Genomic DNA, 22497 nt, shown 5'->3' with positions numbered 1-22497 from the left:
TAAAACAATAACTGCCTTAATTTAAATAAATACTTTTCACATTCAGACGAATAATTTCCTTTCCATTTCTAGATAAGTTTATAACACGGAGTTTCATGGTCCCTTTGTGGTTTATCTTAATTTTATTTTTTAAATCAACACAGGTCTTGGTGAGTGTATCTTAAACTATATCTCATACATTTTACACAGTCACTGACTAGTGTGAAGCTACCAGTAGTTACTCATGTATCCTTTTGAATCAATTATTCATGCTGAAACCAGTAGTATTTTGAGTACAGTTTTGTGTCTTTATTTCAATCTTATCTTGACTATAGTTGTAGTTGAGACTTGGTTTATATCTTTTGTTATATGAAGTTTTGTTGTTTTTTGTATGCAAGAACCTTGTAAGTAACATTAGGAAAACTAAGCACAAAAGCTCATAAAATTGTTACATTTCTTAAAATATTTTTTACAATAATTTCGTGGTGTAAACAAAAATATTTATTATCTTACAAATATTTATATGCACTACAATTTCAGTATTACTGAGCGTTAAGTTTTGATTACATTGAAAAATCAGCATCTTAAAATTACACAGAATTTTATTTCACTGTTATAGAATATAAATCACAAAACTGTTAGCACAAATCAGTTACACAGCAAGTAAATGTTTGAGTACAGTAGACTATAATAAAATTTACTCAAATTTCACAAAATACACTACCAACACTGCAAATATGTCTTATGTATTTTTTTTCAAAATATAGGAATTATATTTTCTAGGCTAAAATAACTGATAATTTGCAACAGTACATAAGTTTAAGTTTGGTGATGTTGATCATAGACTTTAGATAACAAAAGTAATTAGTGTTCAGGCAATATACACAGGGGCTAACGTAACTGGCAGAAGGTTGACTTGCCCCTATGCTTTATTTCATACACTGTTATTGACAACTGCATGAGAATGAAAAACAAACATGAAATTCAAGTTTATTTTTTATAAATTAGAGGCTTTATTGTTTAAAAAAATCAATCTGAACAGTATAACCAATTTAATTTTTGTTATCCATTACAATGAAACACATACATACATACATATATTTCAAACTGAACTTTATAATCACTACCTTCAGAATCTGAATGTGTTGTGAAGGGTAAACATAGCACTGGAAAAACAAACTATGTCTTAAAAATTAAATAAAATCATGTCAGTGTTTATTTATGTGGTAAAGGAATATTTCAATCAAATATCATAAAATACTATTATTCAAAAGGAACGTTAATCACATTTGGGTATTTAAGATGGTTTTTGAGAATATCTTCAAAGTTCCTTTTTGTATCCAGGATAAGCCAGAAGGTGTGGAGACTTTAGTATCGTTATCTTCTTTCTAAAACAGAAAAAGTCGCATCTTAATATTTCTGTATAAGTTTTAGATAAGACAGGTAACTTGTGTATAGATATACGTGCCAAAGTATGCATGTCACAACAATTTATACAGGTTGTGTTCAAAATTGTTAATTAAACTACTTTAATATCAATGCATGTTACCACACAATAAGTGCTTGGTTACTTTGACTGACCTTGTAACCAATGAAGTATAGAAAACTTTTAATTTAGTAATTGTATCTTCATGATATGTTGTAAGCTTTTATATATAAAGTACTTTGAACAGAAAAGAAATCAGATTTTTAATGAGGTGTTTTTCCAACACACACACACTAAATATATCATAGGTGAACAAGGCTAAATTACAAAAACATATTATAGATACTGACAAGTCAGAATGTAAACCTCCAGTCTTCTTGCTTTTCTTACATAGAAAATGTCCAACCTACATGACACATCCCCTCTTACATAATTATTTTAAAAAAAGTCAATAATTCTTTTTGAAATTGTTGTTGGATTATTTCTAACCAACAGAAAAAGAAGAATTCCCTTTACAAGGAACTTTATGTTGGTTATTTCACAATTAGATAATTCAGATAAATGTCTAACTAATTTACAGTTTCATTAGAAAGATAAAATTACAGTAATTATAAGACCTCCTACTACAGTGAATGATAACTATTTGTATTGTAAAAAAACATGTATATTTGAAATAAGTACAAATTTTTGAAGATAAACATTGTCTCACTCAAAACAAAAATGGTTTAGAGTGCTTCACCTGTTGGCAGCCCAACTAAAGATACAAGTACTAAGTTTATTGTTTTCATATATATAATTTTGTCTTATTCTTTAAGGCTGGTTGGAGTGTTGCATTCAGATTGACCCAGAAATATTTGGAAATTCATAAATAACTCTTCAGTGAAAATATCTCATAATAAAATCAGATTTTGGTGTGCAAAATACTTGTAACGTTTAATTAATGCTTTCAAAATTGTGAAGGTATACCGAGTTTATTCAGAGTTATATATTTTGATGGTTACATGGTGACCACAATGTGTCAAAATGACCAAAACTGAATTTAGATCCAGCCCAAATCTTTTAGTCCATTTATTTTGCAAACCAGACTTGTAAAATTTGATAATTTATTCATTTAGAAACATAACTTATTGTACTTCCTAAGATGTAGAGTACAAATTAGTGTTTATAAACTGTGATAAAACATGAGTTATTTGTAAAGTAATTAAGCTAGTAAACACCACTCAAACTACATTTCAAAACTCTTTCTAAACTATTTTCTAACTTTTTCTATTTTCACATAATAATGCACTTATGGCTGAAAAGGCAAGAATGTTTGGTGGGACAGGGAGTCAAACCTGTGACCCTCAGATTTTAAGTCACATGCCCCAATCACCTGGCCATACTGGGCCTCATTTGTAGGAGAATATTAGAAGAAAAATAATTATTTACTTGATTTATACATTTTAAAATTTATAAATGTATAAATATGAACTTTGAGGTACATAAGAATTGTTTGTTGTTGTTGTTGTTTTTCCACATATTTTTGCATTTGCATTTATAGCAACAATAATTAAATCATGCATTAAAACTCTTATCCTGGTACGAGCAAGTTGAGCAATAACTGGGAGGAATAAGTTCAGTAAAATACAAAAAGTAACACACATTTCCAGATAATAATTTCTTCCTAACATTCTCATGTATAGTCGGTTCTTATAGACTGAAGTGGAGAGCATGTGGATCTTGAGTTGAGGTATCATACAGCTTTTCATTACAAAAGTTAATACTCTCAGCCACTTTGACCTTGAACAATTCTAGGTCTCTCTCATATCTACAGTTAAAAATATTTTCTTATGATTATTGATAAGTCTTAAACTAATTTTGTTACATAAAATTCAAAGAAGTATCCAACAGTACTGCAAAATAACAAGTTCAAAAATAATGGAAACATCAATACTACTTACAAAGGGTATTAAAATAATTACTATTTGTATTAATCAAAATCTGGAAGCTTACAATTTGAGGAATGCATAACCCATCTTCCATTTAGCAACCATTAGTTGCTGCTTATCTTCAACTCCAGTTATCACAAAGTTATTAAAATATTACATTTTGTCAAACTAGTTTTATTTTATATGAATAGACAACTACCTAGTAGTGAAATTCACATATTCTTAACTATTAATTTATAAATTAAATACACATTTAACTTACACCTGTGTAAGATCATTACTATTAAGATAAAAGCTAACTTTAAACTTAAAACTTCAGAAATTCATAGAAGTAATTATTCATAAAAAACAATTAAATTCATTTGATTTCAAATAGTTTTTTATAAAAATTACATTTTCTTTGTAAAAGAAGTAATAATAAACAAACTGTACTATTATGCTTATTCAATTTTGAAACCTATTCATTAATAAACTTTCCTTTACTTATAGGTTAATTCTAATTAATGCAAAGATTTCAATGCTGAAAAATGAAACTGATTAAAACATGTTTGAAGGCATATCATAGTAAATAAATATAACCTATAGAAAATGTATATTCATTAATAAACAACAATTGTGGTGTGGAATATAGATATCAGATCTTTAAAATGTAAAGAAACTGTGGCAATCTACATTCAAGTTCCAAAACACCTCAAGTAAAAATAAGCTGCAGGAGCAGCACATTGACAGGTGTACAGTTTGAATGTATGCTTTAACTTTCCTTACTATAAATGATTGTTTAATATGAGAAAATGTGATTAAGGCTGTTAGAACATATCTGTTATACAGAAAGTAAATGTTTGAGTACAGTAGACCGTAACAAGTGTAACTCACAAAATTTGTGAAATACACTACCAACACTGTAAATATGTCTCAAATATTTTTTTCGAGACATAGAAATTATATTTTCTAGGCTAAAATAACCAATAATTTGCAACAGTATACAAGTTTAAGTTTCCTGATGTTGACCATAGATCTTAGACAACCAAAACAATTAATGTCCAGATGATAAACACAACTGACAAAAAGCTGACTTATCCCAATGCTTCATTTCATGTTGTTTATCCTTAGCAAGTACTAAAGTTGGACAGTATACAAGAGGGTAAAGATGAAAGGCTTTTCTAATGAACAAAATATCTTCTTTTTTTAAGGTATCATTAGATAAAAGTGACAACATGATTTCCTTTATTATTTGTTTTGGTCCAACTGTTGTTATAATGGACAAATTATAGCAACAACTCGCTTGTTTGTCTCCAAAATATGTGCATCACTCAAGGAGTATGAAAACACTTTTATATAAAAGACAATTTTATATTACTTTTGAGGGATGATATTTAACTCTGTGAGACATTATGAGGTCAGTTTATTTGACCAACCTTGTAACCATTATAAAATTAGAAAATAATTATAAATTTCTCCAATTTTCTCTCTGAAATGACTGCAAATTAGAACACAAAATTAGAAATGTTTATCCCAACTAAGCAGCTTAAATATATAGATATATATACATACACATACACATGCTGGTATAGTTTGTTTACTGTGTTGTCAATTAGTGCCTTTCTATCATACTGGGAGCTGGAATGCTAACTTCAAGAGGAAAGTTTTCAACTTATCCCAAATGGTCGTACCTTATTTTCCTTTTCTTGCATTACTTCAATTCATTTTCTTCTTTACTTGGGAGAGCAGTCACCTTTCCACATTTTGTCTGCAGGTAGTGAATGGTGATAAAGATGAGGGGCATTGTGGGCTTGAGCACCCACATCTCGTTCTCATAATTTCTATATCTATTAAGAGACTGGAGGTTAAGACTAATATACAGTGTATCCCCACCACATTGTGGGTCCTACTTCTACAGTCATCTCTTAAACCTAGGGCACATCTTATAATCCCACATTATAGCTTGTTCTCTGGGATCTTTTCAATTAGTGCAGCATTTTTGTTTCAGCTTGTTTTCTAAGTTATAACAAACTAATATACACACAAAATTAAATTATTCTATTGCCCTTCAAACCTGTCTGACTAATACTTGTGGCATATAAATTGCAACTCACATGGGGAATGTGTATCCCACTTCACAGTACTGAATCTAATAACACAGAACTATTCAAGAGCATACCTCATAAACAATTATTATTATTATTACTATTTATTTTAATTTGTCAATACTTACATTTTAGTTACTTTTATAATAATAAATAAAAAATATACAGGAAAAAAACAAAAACAAGATCTGATGGAGGAAAAGCTAGAACAAAGTAGAATGCCAGTCTTAGAACAAAGCTTACTAGAAGTATTAGAAATGTTGTTGTTGAAATAGAGAATGTTCATGCCATAGAAACAATTGTGATGTAGCTAGATTTAAGTGGTTTTAATCACATAACATTATTCAAAATACATGGCTCAAGGTTTAACTCTCTGTATACAGACTGTTCCTTTTGATTGATCTCAAACACCATGTAACTATGAAACTGTAAGTATTATAAGTGAATGTGCCAGGTTACCTTCATGAAATTTGATAAATTTCTTAGTGAGCATTACCAGTCTTTTATATACACAAAGAGTCAAAATTTACAAAACTTTTACTGAGATATTCTATGTAATAGGTGATTTTCATGGTAAAAATAAAATTACTATTAATATTAATAATATTTCTTTCACATAATATCTAGAACTTCCCAAACAAACAAACGGGTTTCATTCAAACTCTCTCTCTCTTATTTTCTTTATTTTTGAATTAACTGTATCATAATAAACCATATTAAAATTAAAATTTAAGTAATATAATAAAAAAAAATTATATTTATTTTAAAAGAGAATTACTTAGTTGATTCTGGTCCACAACAATTATTAATCTTAAGAACTGTAGGCTTCTTAACTTTTAAAACTTCTCTCATTTTATTTTATAGTGTTATTTATCTTTAAACCATGAAACTTTCAAAGTTTTACATTCAGAAATTAATACAATGCAAACCAGTAAGGATAAACATACAATTGGTAAACAAAAAAGCAACTGTATGTTACAATAAATTTATCAGTTTATAATTAAACATGTCATAAAACATTAGAGTTTGGTCTATTACATTTTTAAACACTGCATTCATTACCTAGTCCCTCAGGAATTTAAGAAGTAAGACTAAATAACTAATCATTTGCATTTTATATTAGATTAAGTTCTCTAGAATTTTTTATAACAGGAATTTTACCTTATAATAACTAAACTACTACAAATTTCAGTCCTTTTTCAGATATTTATTGAGGTACATATGAAAAGTTCACACACTTATCAAAAGTTATGGCATAAGTTAGAAAAGGTCACTTGGGTATTGTATTCCAAAGTTGAATTTGTCATAATGACTAATATCCACTTGAAGTCAAAATAAGCACAAATTAACTGATAAATGTTTATTACTATCTGTACGATACAGTTATTAGCTTGTACCTTTTTGGTGAAAGTGCAGAATTCTTTGAACAAGATTTTCTGTTAAAGGACATTTACTTGCAAAACTGATGCTTCTGGATTCAGTGGATTTTGATTTTCTATTTCATAGAAAATTCAACAAGCGCATACAAAATTACTTGCCAAATATGATTGACATTTCTTCTATAAAATAGAAAGATTAAAGTATTAGTTGTTTTTTTTTAACAATTACGTTTATAAATTCACCAGTAATATGTATCAGTTTTCAATAAATATGTTCCACAAATCTATCTACCTTTAACAGTTAAAAATTACACTTTTACTCAAAACAGTATCAATTAATAAGCTTAATATACCAAATCTTAATTTCTTGTTTTGAAATTAGAGGAGCCTGTGAAAAATAAAATTCCTTACATGGAATAATATCTATAAAATATATGATAAAAAACCTATAATGTTTTAATTATTTCATAAATTCTTCATGAAAACTCTAAACTCAGAATTCAGTAATTTTGTTTTCAACAGTTCAACAAAATGTCATCTTTTAGAAAACTTCATTATTCGAACGTTTTCTTTCTTGATATATGTGTGAAATTCACACACACACACATTAAATATATACACAAACATACATACAAATATAAATTTAACTGAGCTACAGAATCTTTGAAAAATATTACATCAAAAGGGAAGAAAACATGATTTTTAAAAAATCATATGTCCATATGTACCATATGGGTACTCTTTTACTAACAAATAGTGGGATTGACTGTTGAATTATAATGCCACAATGGCTGAAAGAGCAAGCATGTTTGGTGTGACTGGGCTTCAAACTCAGAACCTTGGGTGAAATACACTTTTATTTTAATGTGGACACTGGTGGTATGAGGTTGCCTGGGCAGAAAAGAAAGACTTCTGCAATTGTGGATTGTTCTACAATTTGGAAAATAAATGTATCCTTTGAGGGAACACCAGCCACCTGGCAGGATCATGTATGAAGAAAGGAGAAACAAATTTACACATTTCTACTGGTGGATTGACTGAAGTACAGCAACTAGTAGAAGTCTATTTCTCATGGAAAACAAAATAACCAGATAGTCAGGAGAAGAAGAAATGTCTGTATAGAAAGTCATCTACGTGTCCATCTGAAGAATCCTATGCTATGGCCAACAACACTGTGAAAGAAAATGAGAAAAATGATGTATAAAAAAAAGAAATAACCTGTGAGCACTCTCCATCAAGAGGAGAATATACTAGCCAGAACAGTTGAATGACTCATCCATTAAGAGTAGGAGAGAGGTCCCTGGAAAATGAGAGGTATCAAGATAGGAACAGAAGATGACAAGGACCCAAAAAGGCAGAAGTGACACCTCACATCCTGAACAGGCCAAAGGAGGTGACTTGGGTCTGAATTATCACATGGGTAAGAAAAAAAAAGCAATAGAAATAGGAGAGAAGGAAAGGTTATTATTTATTACAAGTGGCAGAAGATTGAAGAAGGAAATACTAGTCCAAGTACAGGAGTGAATAAATATCTTGAAAAAGGATGCGAGAACCATCAATAGCACAAATATCTAAACAATGGTGACCACAAATAAGGACAAACTAAGATACAAAAGTGATACAGAAAGTAAAAATCCAATGGCATGAATGGGGCATGCAAAACCACATTATGGATACAGTCCAGTATAGAAGTTTGTTTGTTCATTTTCTAAATTTTGCACAAAACTACACTAGGGCTATCTACACTAACTGTCCCTTACTAACAAATAGTGGGATTGACTGTTGCATTATAATGCCACAATGGCTGAAAGGGCAAGCATGTTTGGTGTGACTGGGATTTGAACTCAGGACCCTCAGATTATGAGTTGAACACCTTAATCCATCTGACCTTGCCAGGCCCATATGGAAGTTAAGTAAGGAGGATAGTGAAGAGGGAAAGAGCAGAACCAAGTGAAGAGGAGAAGGAAAGGTAAAATGCACCAGAAAGTGCTGCCCAATAATCAGCAATGGTGCGGACTGACAAACCATGGTTGAACATCCAATTAATAAAAGGCAGAAAGATGGGGCATAATAAAACAGTCAGGAGGAGAGGAATGGTAGATGGATCAATAATAAAATATCACCACAGTCATACTGAGATGGACAAAATTGGAAGGAAATAGGAATTTGACAAGAAAAGGTTACATGATAGGAAAATCTGTCACTATGAAAATACAAATTTCCTACATGATAGAGAAATACTCTTTCATGAAAAGGGATGCATGATACTGAAGCAAAAGTGAATGGATATTTGGTATCTGAAGGAGGTGTTGATACCAAGTGATGAAGCAGAGAAAACCAAGATTAATTTGGTCACAGTAGGATTTTAGAAGAACTTTCATGTATCAAGTTAAAGACCAAGGGTTTAGTGGAAGAGAATTATAGGCAAAAGGTATATTTTCCAACAGAAGACACTAATCCTAGCTAAAACTTTAACAGCCAGAGCCACAGGATGGGGAACAGAAGAATAAAACAAATGAAGACTGGAGGAGAGAGGACTGGCAAAGGTGTCATGAGGGGCATACCCAAGCAAGGACAAACTCAAAAGACCATGGGAGAGAAGAGATCACACCATGGGTAGAAACATAACCTGGCTGAGACAGGCTGTCTCTCACAAGATATACAGCTCCAGGCACATAATAAGGAACAAAAGTTAACCCTACAGGAATAAGCCCAGAAGGATACAGTCCAATGCCCAAAACAAAGGGACTGGGATATATATTCCTTAATAGTAGGTGTAAAGATAACTGTTGATGCATCAGAGTGGACTGTTGACTGTATGATCAGACAGAAAAGGAAAGTTATGGAAATGTTCTAAAGAACAGTGAGTTTAGGTGATCAGTCATGTTGCATCCAAATGCCAGAGATCATGTCATACAGAAATGCACCTCAATCCAAGAAGAAAGCATTGGTGAAGAGATAGATGTGGTTTAGAAGTTGGTAAGAAAGGGCCATAAGTATGGAAATGGTCCAGTCAAAATGACAATTCCTTGTGAATGTGAGAGGGAAGTTCACAAAAAAGAACAATGGAACCTGAGAAAAAAAAATCCTCAGATATGTACAATCCATTGAAGGAGATTATCATGTGCAAATCTCTATGAAATTAGGGGTTTCAAGGAAGTTAAAATCCCAAAAAGCAAAAGAACCCCTCATGCAAAATGACAATGAGAAGTGCAAGTCCTAGTGTCCAGATACCCCAAAACCCACAAGCAAAAAGAATGAAATGGAAAAAATACCAACAATACCAAATATTGAGTGGGCATGAAAAAGGACTTGGATATTCTGACAAGTCACCCAAACTAAGTGGTTTCCTGGAAAGAAACTGAAGTGTGAGAAGAGGATATTACCCAAAAGTGGGCCAACAGAGAGTCAATCATCTAGAAAAAAAAATGACAGTCCTAGGCCAAATGAATACAAAAATAGTTAATGCTGTGCCATGGAGAACAGCAAGGAATTGAAAGATGCAAATCTGATAGACAAAAAATAGAAAACACAGGGAGGATGGATTAACAGCAATGTGTGAAATGGTATCTGATATGATAACCAAAGAAACAACACACCAGGTAAAAAGAACATACAGAGTCATAGAAAAAAAAAGTGGGAAAAGGAGCAAAGAAAGATAGGGAAAGAGAGGCTATTGAAAATGAGTTCAGCTAGAGGTAAGATAAAACAATTGGGTGTCTAGAGTGTCATACATGACAATAAAATCACACTGTCAAGACAAGCAATGCACCAGTTGTTAGGTAATGGAAGGAGAAAAAAAAAGCTCTACAACCTGGAATGAGAAGGTTTTTGATAAATTGATTAAACATGGAATAGGAATCAAAGAATAAAATTAAGAAAAAAAACATGAGAAAGTAATAAGGATATAAATATAACTTCAAACCAGGTCTCCAGTGAGAAATGAACACCATCAACAATGGCTACCTAAAGAAAGGAATCCAGAAAAAGAGAAAGGTACTGTAAAATGGAATGCAACTTAACTCAACAAGTCCTAACAAAGGGAAACAAACTAAGGAGGGATAGAACAGAAGTGGAATAGGTTAAAAAGGCAAAGAGAAAAAAATAAATAAATTTCTGCACAAAACTTCTCTAAAGCATGGTGAAATGCCTCAGACAATATATGGAGGAAAGACAGGGGTGGTGAGAAAAAGATGAAAATGCAAAAATGGGGAACCACAGAATCAAATATAAAGCAAGTGGCCTGATCACAAAGCAGACCAAATAGATAAAAGGCAAAGAATCTAGAAAGGATAAACATCTGCAAGTCAAGACATAAAAAAGTGTCACAAATATAAGCAGGATGAAACATCTAGGTGTGATAGGAAAAAAAAAAAACATTTAATAAAAAGGTAGGAGGAAAAACAAAATAAACTTCAGAAACTGGGTTCACAAAGTGAAAAAGAATATTACAGGATACAGTTAAAAATTAGGAAATGAACACACATGAGAATGAAAATCAGAAAAGACTGGACATTCTCCAAATGGTAAGACACTACTTAAAGCAAATCAGGTTGCATTTGAAGTACAATAAGCCATACCTGACTGGGAGAAAGAACATCAGGTGAAGGGACTGGGGTAAATGAATCAGTAAACCTGTGGTAATCCAAAGCATGTTGAACATTCTCAAAAATAAACAAGCCTCCAGAAGCCTGAGTATAAAACAAGTAATTAAGTATCAGTTACATTCAGTTGAGAATTCAAGACAATAATCAACATTTTTGTTACAAAACTATAGAAAACAAAAACCAGTTTCATTAACCAATGTAAATCTCATCAAATTAAACACAAATTTGAAACTTCAATGCCAAGGAAAAGAATGAAGTTATCACAAATGCAAGTGCATAGAGAAAGTTAGTACAAATGGAATCACACTACCCTGCTACTGGTAGAGAGCTACCATTGCATGATTATGTCATCATGCACCAGCACAGTTCATGTTAAATATGAGAATTTAAGTATAAATTAGCACAAGGCTAGTAGCATGCAAATCTCACAAGCAAACATGCAAAGGAAATGGCATTCTTGTGCAAGTAGATGAATTATTATTTTGGAATTATATAAATATGTTCTATACTTATTATACAACAATTTAAACTATTCAATTACTGTTTTATTATTAAAAACCACTGAATATCAATTTTATTACAAATGTGTTCATACTAAATGTTAAGGATGGTATATTACTGATATTAAAATATCAAAAAACGTTACAAATGTATAGCATTATGTGGTGAAGGAAGCTCATATATTTGAAATGTGAAATTATTCCTTTTATCAAATATATTAATTCCCTTAACAACTGAATCTAAATAATGCAGTTCAGTGTCTGATATGGAGATACTTTCAATTTGTAAAACAATAATAATGGCTGTATCTTAAACTGACCTCCATTTCTGGAATCCTCTCTTTACATCTAGTTCTCCAGTTTAAATATTTATTAAAGGATGAAAAACTGATGGTTCAAAAACTATTAGCTGTAAGAAAATAAGATGAAATTTTAATACAAAATATATTTAAATTTCAATTTATAAGTACATATTAAGTTGGAAAGCAAATAACGTTTTTTTAGTTTTTTTTCCAAAAGTTGTAATTGAGTTTTGAGGAAAACAACTTCGAAATGTTTGCCTTTTTCTCAATGACAATGTATTAATAAGCCTTACTTCTTACTTTAAGTTAATTGATAAACATTTAGAAAAAAAATTTTAACCTATAAAAACCTAAGGAATAGTTTCAAAAGAGGTGCATGTATGCTACATGAACTAAAAAAGGTTTGAAAGCTTCAGAGACTACAAGAAACACATGTACAGTTTATAGACTGTTCAGGTAGAATATTCATGATGAAACTTTGTAGAATGGATGGCAACTGCCTGTTGTGAAGACAAGTGTAAAGGATGATGTTTTGAAAGTTATCTTCCTGTTTTTCTTCAGGTCAGTGTGTATGTAGGTGTTGTTGGTCTTTTATAGTGCCCTGGTGGGTTGTGGAGAGTGTGTTATGATTGGTTGCATTATCAATGTTTCTGATTGGAGGAGAGACTTCCTGTAGACTCAACCAATGGCAGCAACAGGTTACTCACCTCTAATCTGGAATCTTTGTTCAGTGAAGGTTTAATGGTGTTAAAATAAAAAGATTCTTTGATTTTTCTTGTCTTACAGAATTTGTCTGTGTTGATGATTCTTGTTTTCTCCCAGTCTATTCTGTGTCCAGTTGATGTAGTGTGCTCTGCAATGGCTGAAATGTGCATTTTCATGAGTGTTGTACTATCTTTAGGTTCTTTTATACTTCTCACGAGTTTCTCCAATTTATGTATCATTGCAGGAACACAAAATTTCACAGATGACATTTTTGAGATTCTCTTTGGTAGGTTGCTGTTTTTTTGTTGTTGTTTTTTTTATCAGAATGGACCTAAAGGTACTGTAAGATTTCCACTGGACTTCTATATTGAATATCTTGAATGTGCATTTAAGTTTTTCACTAAAATGTTGCTGGTATGGTAGGTAAATGGTGGTAGTGGTTCTGACTTTCTGATCTTTTCTATCTGTCATGGTCTTCTTCAAAGAGTTTTTGATGGAGGAGGAAGTTTAACCATTCTGTTTAGAACTCTCTATGATCTTCTGGCATTCTACTCTCTTATTTAGGCATTGAATCATACCAGGTTTTATCGAGGTTGGATGATAGGACTGGAAGTGTAAGTATCTGTCTGTGTGGATGGGTTTTTTGTACACAGTTGTGGTTACTTGTCTTGTTTGTTTGTTGATGAGTATGTCAAGAAATGATAAACTGTTTTATATTAATATTATTAAACCTTCACTTAACAGAGATTCTGGATTAGAGGTGAGTAACCTGTGGCTGTCATTGGTTGAATCTACAGGAAATCTCTCATCCAGTCAGAAACAGTTATAATCCAACAAATCATAACACACTCTCCACAAAACTTTATAAAAAACCAACAACACCTACAAACACACACACACTGACCTGAAGACGAAAGGCCAAAGACTCTCAAAGCGTAGTCCTCTACACTTGTCTCCACAACAGGCAGTTATTGTCCATTCTACAAAGTTTCATCACTTCTTCTTTGAAGAAGTTTCTCGACATCACTGAAAGTTTCATCAAGAAACAGATGTACAATTTATGAAGAAAATATGTTGAATATCAGGAATCGTCAAACAATGGTTCACAAAGCTTCAATCAAGAGAATTTGATCTCACCAATTCCATACATTCTAAACAGCCAAGATCAATCAATAAAGATACCCTGTAAGTCATAGTTGAAGCAAATTCAAAACTGACCATGCAAGAAATGGCTCAACAGATCCATTCAACAATCATTACTCACCTACAAAAGCTTGGAAAAGTTTTTTAAACTTGGATAATGGGTTCCATATTATTTGATGAATAATCAAAATGCTCAGAGGGTCACCATTTGTTCATCTTTGAGAACAAGAGATGATAGTGAACCATTTATAGAGAGAATTATTAGTGGTAAGGAAAGCAGATTTTTTATGAGCACAATCAACATTAGAGACAATGGTTGAACTTCTGTCAGACACCTATTCTAACACTGAAAAGTGGTTTACACCCAAAAAAGGTTTTGCTTTGTATTTGGTGGAATCTGGGAGGTGTAATCTATCATGAAGTTTTGGATCCAAATGAAACAATCATGGCTGAAAAATAGTGTCGTCAGTCGGAGAGCTTACACCAAGTACCGATAAGAAAAGAGCTGCATTATTCAATCAAAAATGTGTAATAATTTTCCATGAAAATGCAACATCATACACTGAAAAATTATGAAAAAAACTTCAGGCCTTGAAATGAGAAGTTGTGCCTCATCCATCCTATTTGCAAAATCTTACTCCATCTGATTACCATCTTTTCAGATCCTTGCAATATTACCTAGGTGGAAAAAAGTATGCAAATAAGGAGGAACTCAAATCTGACATAAGACTGTGTTTTTGAATCCAAACCAAAATAATTTTATTCACAAGGAATCCATAACTTACTCAAAAGATGGAGTTATGTCATAGAAAGTGAGGGCAAACATTATCGTGATTAAATTTGTAATTGAAGACTAATTTGTGTTCAGTTTATTAAAGTATTAAAAAAAATACGATATTTCCTTTCCAGTCTGATATTTACAGGATAACTAATGTTCATTATTTATGTTTTCTCTAAAATCACAAAGAAAACATAATTTTAAAGCTGTGAAGTTATGCCTAACACACAACCTTTTGTTACAAATGTTCAGTGATTTCAAATTAGGCTTAACAGTTAAACTTTTTCTATGCTTACTTATGCAGTGTTGTAATTTTGTAGCTAATGCCTTACAGAAGTCTTTAACTAACTTGTCAGAGGTTTTAAAGAAAATACTGTAGCTCAAAATGTAAAGTTAAAATTGAAGTATTAGCGAGATGAAGCTACAGACTTTGATAACACTGAGATCAAAAGATTTAATAATATATGTATTTCTAAAGATGTGATGTAACAGTTTGCATAATATTCAAAAATATATCATATATAGAAGGCGGTTAACAGAGTAGATAGTTTCTCAAGAAAAAATGTGAACCGGCCAGTGTTTTAGCTTTATCAGTAATTTTTTACAAGTTGATTAATGTTAATTAACATCACTTGCAACATTAGCTTATACAAAACTTTTGGCAACACAAGTGCTTAAGTTTGTTGTAGTTTTAAACGAGGAAATAATATAAGGAAGGTATAAAAGAATTATGTTATAACAAGATATTTTCATTGAAACCAAAGATGTTAACCTCTAAATACATTCTAATTTATTTATCATTCATCATTCTCATAATTACACTTCAACTCTCTTCTTTGCAAGTTATGAAAATGCTCCTTTTAGAGAATAAATTATGCAATTAATATAAAATGAAACAATGCTAATAGGTAAAATAATATAAGAATTAAATGCAGTAGAAAAAGCTAGAATAAGCCATTTTTCTTAGAATTTTTAAAATTCATAAAAGCATAAATTTTGTGCTAATTTTAATGATTAAAGTTGATGCTAAAATTCAATTAAGTTGCATAAGCTGTATAAATACTTTACATATTAAGACCAGGTATTTAAAACATTATCTTTTAATAATTAATAAATTTATACTTTAAAAAAGTACCTTTTGGTAGGGATCTAAAACCTAATGCAATTATCAAAGTTCTCATATGTAGGGTATTGAGCATTTTTATTTTTTAAATGTACTTAGTTCATTTTCTTAATAATGTCAAATCATGTACAATACCTTTGAGAACTTATTAAGGATATATCAGCCTTGGAATGAATGTACAAACTATCACTCTAACTTCTGATTGATAAGGTTCTAGTATACAATGACCAATAACACAAAAAAAATGATGCACAACATTATGATATTTCTGAAATCATTGTAATAAATTTCACAAGAACTTCTTAAAAACATTTTGTATATCTTTATAATGCTAATAATTTCAAAATAAACAATTAAGGTTGATCACCTACTGGGCAATCCTCATCAGGATAATTGTCTGGCATGTACAAAGTGAAACGAAATACTCCTCCTTGGTAATGCCCTTGCCAGATGAACAGCACTCCAAACCATTCTATTAACACGTTTAAGTAAATAAGGCTTAAAATATATACACATACAATGAAAATAAACTGAGAACAAAACAATCTGGAAAATACATTTTCATTTAACAAAAGAGAGTATCAATCTAATACATAACTCACTATATACATTTAGAAGTTTTGAGGTCAAATTTTTACAGCGCCTCAATTTTGCTTCATAAATCTGTTATCTTTATCTTTCTGTAAACATTACTTGTTATTTGGACTTGTTTACTATAGTTTTGGAAAACCTTTTAATAATGTGCTATGAAATAAGATTAACTTAGAAAATCTCATCAGTATGGATTGGGAAAAATAATTAATTAAATGGAAGAAAGCATATGGTTAGTACTAAAGTTCCATCAAACTGGATCCTTGTTACTAGTGGAAAGCCTCAATCCCCAGCATTTGGGCCTCTGTTTTTAACTATTTGTATTAATGGTATTAATAGAATTACTATTGGTACATTAATAAAGTTTGCTACTTACATTAAATTCTTTGGTATTTCTAGCCATATTAAGAATGTTGAGGTAAGTACAGTACCACAGAATGACAAAGTTCTGTACTTGCTTTCTCTTGGAGAATAAAAGATTTCCATATTTCCTCTGTTCATGAAGTTTCAAACTGTGTTTATATTCTCACTCAGAAGCTATTGAAACTAAACATACCTTACGCGCACAGATACCAATGCCACGGTTTGATACCGAAAGGGTTTAGTTTTTTTGTATACAAATCCTACTTATGGTTAAATATAAAATAATTAGATGTCATAAGGAAGCTTAATTGACGTATTGGGGTATCTGTGAATCATGGAGGGTCCTAAACTCCACAGATATTTTGTGCTAGTTATATCTAACATAGGTATGAGTTTACCTTAAAAATTAAGAATAAATCTCTTATGTTTTGAAGAAGGTTTTTAATTATCGTACAACTATATGGAAATTCAAAGTATTTAAAACAAGTTGTGACTGTATTATTCAGTCGCAGAAAGATGCTAGTTCTTTCAAAGAAGTCTTGGCTTATTATTATTCAAGTAAATTCAAATTCAAACTGTTTTAAAAATATGTGACTTTTACTTATAGAAACGGGCCTGACATGAACTAGCGCGTTAAGGCGTGCGCTTCGTAATCTGAGGGTCGCGGGTTCGCGCCTGAGTTGCGCCAAACATGCTCGCCCTCCCAGCCGTGGGGGCGTTAAAATGTGACGGTCAATCCCACTATTCGTTGATAAAAGAGTAACCCAAGAGTTGGCGGTGAGTGGTGATGACTAGCTGCCTTCCCTCTAGTCTTACACTACTAAATTAGGGACGGCTAGCACAAATAGCCCTCGAGTTGCTTTGTGCGAAATTCAAAAACAAACTTACAGAAATATTCAGAATGCTGTCGGGTATTTAAGAGCAAATCTAACACGCACGTGAACTTTCGAACCTTCCATTTAAGTGTTAAAGCGCCATCTATCCTGTGTTTGAGTTATAACCAGGGAATATGCTTGAAAATGTGTTAAAATGCTATTATCGAATCTTGCCATTTCTTTTTAATAAATGTCAATTTTGTATTCAGATCTTTTCTTACAGATTGGTCAAATATCAGACAGAAGGTCCAGTTGAAGAGACTGAGCTTCAACAAACAGTAGCAGCATGAAAATAGAGGAATAAAACCTAAATTAACTTGTGTTTAACAGTATATTAAAACTGTTTTATTGACTTATATTTTAATAAAAATAGTCTATTCTGACGTTTAAAACATTTATTTAGCAGGTACTCAGAGGTAAAAGGAATCATGTTACTAAGTTTAAAATATATATTGTATACCGGACCATAGATCCGAGGTTCCATGTTTAGAGATAGACTGTGCACACTTCTATTTCACATACAGCGAATTTAATGTGAAAAATTGTACCACGTATTTATGCAGAGGTAGGTGCGTTATAAAAGTGACTGTCAAATAACATTATTTAGTTGGAGTATCATATAGAGTGGTGTTGACTGGCTTTATTCCCCTTCATTCTATCATTTCGAAATTAGGAACGGCAAGAAAACAAAGCCCCTCAGCAGCTTTAGGAAAAATTCAATAAGTAACAAACAGAGAAAAAAAAATCATTGTAAATTATATGAATAGTAAACGATTGTTCCTACACACAAATAAAAACTAAAAACAGAAATATCGTCGTTTAGAGAAAACGAAATCTTAATGTGTTGATAAACAGCTTTTCTTTGTTCTGATTAACGTCATTACTTTTCTCTCTCTATCTTTTAACAGAACACAATGAGCTGTCTTCACCCTGTTCACTTCTTGAAACGAATTCCGGGTTCAGCAATACAATTTTGTTATACTGACATTGTTTATTGACATTTGTTACAGTGATTTTAATTTTGTTTTGTTTCTTGATAGTTTATTTGCTAAGTTTTAACAAAATTATAGTAGAGGAAACGAATTTCCTTATAAATCAGGTTTGTTTGTTTTAAAGTAATCAAAACATGAAGTAAAATAAAAGCAGCAATGATAAAATAAAAATTTATAAACTATGTTTTTCTTTGTAACTGTACTAGTTATCAAATAGTTTAAGTAACGATAAAGATGTAACTGTACTACATACCAACTAGTTTATGTAACGATATAGATGTAACTGTACTACTTATCAAATTGTTTATGTAGCGATATAGATGTAACTGTACTACTTATCAATGGTTTATGTAACGATATAGATGTAACTGTACTACATATCATATAGTTTATGTAACGATATAGATGTAACTGTACTAGATATCATATAGTTTATGTAACGATAAAGATGTAACTGTACTACATATCATATAGTTTATGTAACGATATAGATGTAACTGTACTACATGTCATATAGTTTATGTAACGATATAGATGTAACTGTACTACTTATCAAATAGTTTATGTAACGATATAGATGTAACTGTACTACATATCAAATAGTTTATGTAACGATATACATGTAACTGTACTACATATCATATAGTTTATGTAACGATATACATGTAACTGTACTACATACCAAATAGTTTATGTAACGATATAGATGTAACTGTACTACTTATCAAATAGTTTATGTAACGATATAGATGTAACTGTACTACTTATCAAATAGTTTATGTAACGATATAGAATTACATAGTGGGTAAGAAGAACGGCCCGGCTCCCAGCCCTCCCAGCCGTGGGGGTGTATAATGTGACGGTCAATCCCACTATTCGTTGGTAAAAGAGTAGCCCAAGAGTTGGCGGTGGGTGGTGATGACTAGCTGCCTTCCCTCTAGTCTTACACTGCTAAATTAGGGACGGCTAGCACAGATAGCCCTCGAGTAGCTTTGTGCGAAATTCCCAAACAAACAAACAAAAGGTAAGAAGAAAAAAATTTGGTGCCATAACCATAGGATATTGCAATGAACGGAAGTTTTCAACCACACATTTCTCCACATGCATACTAATTGAATGTGCTTTTATTTGAGGATCTCACTGTGTGACATTTGTAGAGGAATAAATTCACTTGAAAATACCACAAATAGATTTATGATATAGTGTATGTATACTAGTCCTGCCTTGAGCTATTGAGTTGAACAAGTTTATAGAATTGCTTTTCTTTGAAGGCATGCTATTTTCTGTAAAATGAAGAACATTGTGAAAAAAGGAAAGTTTACTCGTGAAGAGAGACAGTTGTATGAGGGAGTGGAAACGATTCCTCCCGTATGGTTGGTTGGTGTTTGGCGTTTTATGGTGCGAAGCAGCGAGGCCATTTGCGCCAAACAACCGGTTAAATATTGAAAATAAATTTATTAAAATACTTAAACACGAATCATTTTAAAACAAAGCAAAGTTCAATTTTTGATTAAAAACTTAAATAGCGTTTAAAAGGCCAATATCCTTTAAAAAACTAAAAAAAACATTTGTAAAGCGGACAGTGTCACCATCCCCAACGGTACTGTCCAGGGTCAGGGGTAAACCTTTGGATAAAACATGTCTAAAATCGGTGCCGTCGTTCAAAGTCGTAATGATGGTACGACAGTAAAGTGTAGACTATTGCGACTTGAGTGTCACATAGACCATACACTGGAGCGACAGTCCTGGATAAAAAAAAAACGATGAGTTAAAAACTGTGACCAATGCGTAGTCCAATTAAGACAACCTCCTCCTTCCGATTCTTGCGCAAAGAAGGCGACAAAAGACTAATAGAGGGTTTTTTCTGGAAAAGACTGTTATCATGCTGCTCACTCCAAGTCGACTGCCAACTGGGACAGAGCCGAGCCTTGAATACAGGACCATAGTTTATGTTTGGAAAAGGCACAGTAGTAATAACGCCAGAGCAGGTAAACTGAGCTGCGATGCCAGCGAGCTCGTTCTCGAGAACACTAACGCGTCCTTGTGTCCAGAAGAACTGGATAAAAGTAGATGTTAAAGATAAACTGGTCAGTCCGTTTTGAATGTCGGCGAGAACAGGGTGAAAACCTAATGTGAAGTGATTCCTGAGCCAGTAGATAGTTAAGCAAATCGGTAGAAATAGTACAATTTGACCATTGCTTGGCTTCTATATGGTCCAGGACAAAAAAAATGGCATACAGTTTGGCAGTGAACACAGAAACTGTAGAGAGGATTCTGCACTCAACCATCGAACTACAACAAACTACGGCAGAGGCCACATAGTAACTTGATTTTGAACCATCCGTATAAAATGGAATGGAAAGATGGTTCAAAATGTGCTTAGCAAACAGAAGATGGTGCTTCCAAAAAGACGTATCCACCTTTCTCAAACGACTCGAAGAAAGGTCACACCTGGGAATGGTAATAAGCCTTGGTAGGAGGGGCTGACCAGTGGATAGAGCAATATTATCCAAGAACAAAACCAATTTATCTAACTGTGCCTGGATACGAAGGCCAAAAAGAATCTTGTCCCAAATGATTTTGAAACTGGTGATAGAAGATATATTTGTTGAGAATTTAATCCAAGATTCTTTTTGTCTTTGATGTCTTAATTGCCGTCCATATGCGCGTGCTTGCTAAAAAGTAATGTGGTTCGAAAGTGTGGTATATCTATGAAAGGTATCCCAGGCCCGTTTTTGAGCCTTGCATGCTGTGTGGCATTGTGGATTCCACGACGGACAAGTATACCATGGAAAATGTGTCGAGGTTTTATGTATAGATTGAGGTGTTGCTTGGATACTACAGTTAGTTATCGCTGCCACACATTTGTCTATTGATGGCTAATTGAAGATGGCAGGATCAAGTTCCGAGAAAATAGTGAAAGAGGGACAACTGGCTTGGTCCAGCTCCCGCCGAGACACGCGAACCTCGTGGCACCGACCAAGGCCATTCTTTCTCAAAATGATAGGAAAATGATCACTGCCCTGTGGGTTTCTGTCATCCTTACATAAAAGGTCAGGAAAAGTAAAGAAGAGTAAATCAAGAGATCAATAGCAGTAAAACTCTGACTAAATGCATGAAAATATATACAAACACCGTTACTGAAGAAAAAATGTTGTGTTCCGAGAGCATATGCTCTACGGAATGACCTCTCCCATCAATATCAGCACCTCTCCAGAAGGGAATACGTTCATTAAGGTCCCTCAAGTGTAAAAAAGGAGACGGCAACTGTTCAACGAGAGCATCAAGAAATGTTTCCTGTAAAGACACACAGGATGGTAAGAATTAATCAGTGCTTTAATATGATCCAGATCTGAACATAAACCGCGACAGTTCCACTGTATCAAAATGACCATTTTTACTTATGTGCTGGAGAATTGGGTCGAGAGTGTTTCTGTTTTTGACCACGTTTCTTTATTAGAAGGAAGTTTATCGACCTCCATGGATCCTGCCTTGGGTTGATTGGGCAGGTATCTGTCGTTGGAAGAAGATTCCAGCGATTGAGGGCGTGAACGAATTATTATTCTGCATCTCAGAGCCGGAGAAGATGATGGACACAAGGAAACGCCAGAACTCAAATTCAAAGGAAGCAGGTCTGGATAGCAACTGGAAGAATTGTTTGGGACAGAAAGGGAAGTAGACGTTGACTCATCTAGTCTCTTAATCATAGAGGGCAAAAGATT

The 22497-nt window shown here is 32.5% G+C and overlaps 1 long non-coding RNA gene across 16 annotated transcripts; it reads right to left on the bottom strand.

Annotated features, from left to right (window-relative positions):
• Window positions 1–487: 487 nt before the first annotated feature.
• LOC143242452 (uncharacterized) lies at window positions 488–17898 on the bottom strand. Of its 16 annotated transcripts, none has more exons than XR_013022725.1 (6): window positions 16922–17701; window positions 16326–16426; window positions 12224–12312; window positions 5004–5159; window positions 3047–3212; window positions 488–1367 (listed from the first exon to the last, which is right to left on the bottom strand). It is a non-coding gene; the product is annotated as an uncharacterized LOC143242452 (long non-coding RNA). The 16 variants fall into 16 exon arrangements; XR_013022722.1 differs by lacking the exon at window positions 3047–3212 and adding an exon at window positions 6815–6976 and having other exon boundaries at window positions 16922–17523; XR_013022723.1 differs by lacking the exon at window positions 3047–3212 and adding an exon at window positions 6815–6912 and having other exon boundaries at window positions 16322–16426; window positions 16922–17503.
• Between the last annotated feature and the right edge of the window lie 4599 nt (window positions 17899–22497).

Source organism: Tachypleus tridentatus, unplaced genomic scaffold, assembly GCF_004210375.1.
Source record: "Tachypleus tridentatus isolate NWPU-2018 unplaced genomic scaffold, ASM421037v1 Hic_cluster_2, whole genome shotgun sequence".
Lineage (NCBI taxonomy): Eukaryota > Metazoa > Arthropoda > Merostomata > Xiphosura > Limulidae > Tachypleus > Tachypleus tridentatus.
This window is presented reverse-complemented; position numbering and strand designations above follow the sequence as displayed.